The following is a 3,213-nucleotide window of genomic DNA, read 5'->3' as shown; positions in this document are numbered from 1 at the left end:
CATCACTCTGGGTCAAGTGGTTCTCAAGTTACTGACCGGAAATGGTTTTCAATGTTCAGGCCCCTGTGACCTTGAACTTTCACGGAGTGACCCCAGAATCGTTAGGGGTCATCTACTCTGCATGATCAATCATCCTATTAAGTTTCAACATTCTTGGTCAAGTGGTTCTCAAGTTACTGACCGGAAATGGTTTTCAATGTTCAGGCCCCTGTGACCTTGACCTTTGACGGAGTGACCCCAAAATCAATAGGGGTCATCTACTCTTCATGTACAATCATCCTATGAAGTTTCAACATTCTGGGTCAAGTGGTTCTCTAGTTAATGATCGGAAATGGTTTTCAATGTTCAGGCCCCTGTGACCTTGACCTTTGATGGAGTGACCCCAAAATCAATAGGGGTCTTCTACTCTTCATGGCCAGTCATCCTATGAAGTTTCAACATTCTGGGTCAAGTGGTTCTCTAGTTATTGATCGGAAATGGTTTTCAATGTTCAGGCCCCTGTGACCTTGACCTTTGACGGAGTGACCCCAAAAACAATAGGGGTCGTCTACTCCAGCAGCCCTACAAACCTATGAAGTTTGAAGGTTCTAGGTCAAATGGTTCTCCAGTTATTGCTCGGAAATGAAGTGTGACGGACGGACGGACAGGGCAAAAACAATATGTCTCCTAGGGGAGACATAATTAAATTTCAAATTGTGTTTCATTAGGAAAAGTAATGATTCAATGCAAGAACGTTTATCAATGAAACTTCTCATGTCTTTTTTGGTCACAGAGAGGGTCCAAGATATGTAGTGTCTGCAACAATGAGTGCTTGAACTACAAGACATAAGCTTAAGAAACAGAAGTCATTGCTTTTCTGCAATGGGATATCAACATAATTTCCAACAACAAAATTATTTTTATACAGTTCTAAAAAATGAATAATTATTTAATTGAGAAAGCCTGCAACGCTGTAGTGTCCACAACATTGTAGAGTCTGCAATGCAAATTGTACTAGCTATTTTGTTGTGTATTAACGTATCTAAACAGTATAAACTTGTATCAATAGTTCAACAGGGATACCTAGCATGGAATTTATACTTGTTCCTAATCGAAACTTACATGATCATGTTATGTAGTTAAAAGGTAGTTTGTGTACATATAACATATTAGATAATTATTAAAGAAGAGCCAATTTAGTAAATTCATCTAAAACAAGAGCTGTCGGAGGACAGCAACGCTCGACTATTCAACAGCCTTGTCAATTGAATGAATACAAAAGTTGAAAAAGGGGCATAACTTTGTAAAATGCAAAGTAGGATATTGAACCTCTGTACTGCATGTCATATCATGACAGTGAACAAGTGTGTGAAGTTTCAATCCTTTCCAATTTGTGGATACTGAGATACCAGCTTACATACAAAAACTTAACAAAAAACTGCTAAGTCAAAGGGGCATAATTTTGTAAAAATGCCAAGTAGAGTTATGGGACCTTCACAGTGCATGTTAGATCATGACAGTGAACAAGTGTGTGAAGTTTCAATCCATTCCAATTAGTGGATACTGAGATATCAGATTACATACAAAAATTTAACCAAAAACTGCTAAGTCGAAAAAGGGGCATAATTTTGAAAAAAAAGAGAGTAGAGTTATGGGACTTGCTTAGTGCATGTCAGATCATGATAGTGAACAAGTATGTGAAGTTTCAATCCATTCCCATTAGTAAGTACTGAGATACCAGCTTACATACAAAACCTTAACCAAAAATTTCTAAGTCGAAAAAGGGGCATAATTTTGTATAAAAGCAAAATAGAGTTATGGAACCTGTGCAATGTAGATCAGTTCATCACAGTGAATAAGTGTGTGAAGTTTCAATCCATTCCCACAAGTGGTTACTGAGTTACCAGCTTACATACAAAACCTTAACCAAAAATTTCTAAGTCGAAAAAGGGGCATAATTTTGTAAAAAAGCAAAATAGAGTTATGGAACCTGTGCAATGTAAGTCAGTTTGTCACAGTGAATAAGTGTGTGAAGTTTCAATCCATTCCCACAAGTGGTTACTGAGATACCAGCTTACATACAAAACCTTAACCAAAATCGGGACGCGGACGCGGACGCAGACGCCGACGCCGACGCCGACGCCGACGCCGACGCATGGGCGAGTGCAATAGCTCACTATTCTATGAATAGTCGAGCTAAAAATACACTTTATTTTATGCACTTGTTGCGGACATTTGACAACTTTCACTATAGACCTGCAACTTGCGATACCTGTAGACAAAGCAAGCGGCTGTCAGACGTAACCTATGTCAAGAGAAGTCAGATCAGTTTTATATCTCAAATGATTATCTTCTTTAAAAGTTACACGATTGTTTATGATTGACATTGTGTGATTGTTGTAGCGTTTGCAAACAAAGGAGTGATCAATATTTAGTTTGAGCATATAGCTAGATTTGATACATATAAAAGAAGTTTACAATAAGATGTTCTCCAAGACCTACAAATGTATTAATACGTAGCCTATTGTTTACAACATGTCTTTTCCGTTTTATTTGTTATCTCTTGTTATAATGTTATGAAACATGCCATAAAAGTTATTACCAACTCTATTACAGAATCTGATATTTGAGATACCTGGCCCTAAACCAAAAGATGACCACCCCTTACTAAGATTAATCCATATGCGATGTTTTGATGATTGTAGAGGCAGTAGTTTAGATGATATAGTGAAATTGATAAGATTGCTATAAAATTTAAACTAGCACTATTACAATATTTGACCCCGGTGACCTGAACCTTTAGAATACCTGAACCTTAACTATCAGATGTCTGCCTATTACCACGACTAACCATCATGTGAAGTTTTATATCAACAGAGGCAGTTACTAACTTAAGACGATATAGTGAAACTACGAAGCTTGTCATGAAAACTTTAACCTATAAGCAACGGAGACAGCAATGCCTGGGTTAGCAGTCAGCAGCTTTCCTTATTTTTCAATCAAGTTAAAAAGGGAGATAATTTGAAAATTATTCAATAAAGTGCTGTTTGTTTTGCTCTGCAATACCTCTCATTGTCATCTATCGTTATGTAAAATTTCAATAAAAAATACCATCTGCAATTTTAAAGTTATCGTTTTGACAAAAAGGGCGTGACGGACTGTGGGACAGACTGCACTGCTAAACCCAAATCCCGCTTTTGGGAAGGGGGAAAAAACAATATGGCAGAAAACTAC

This window comes from Mercenaria mercenaria, unplaced genomic scaffold (assembly GCF_021730395.1).
Source record: "Mercenaria mercenaria strain notata unplaced genomic scaffold, MADL_Memer_1 contig_5088, whole genome shotgun sequence".
Lineage (NCBI taxonomy): Eukaryota > Metazoa > Mollusca > Bivalvia > Venerida > Veneridae > Mercenaria > Mercenaria mercenaria.
Note: the sequence above shows the minus strand (reverse complement) of the source record.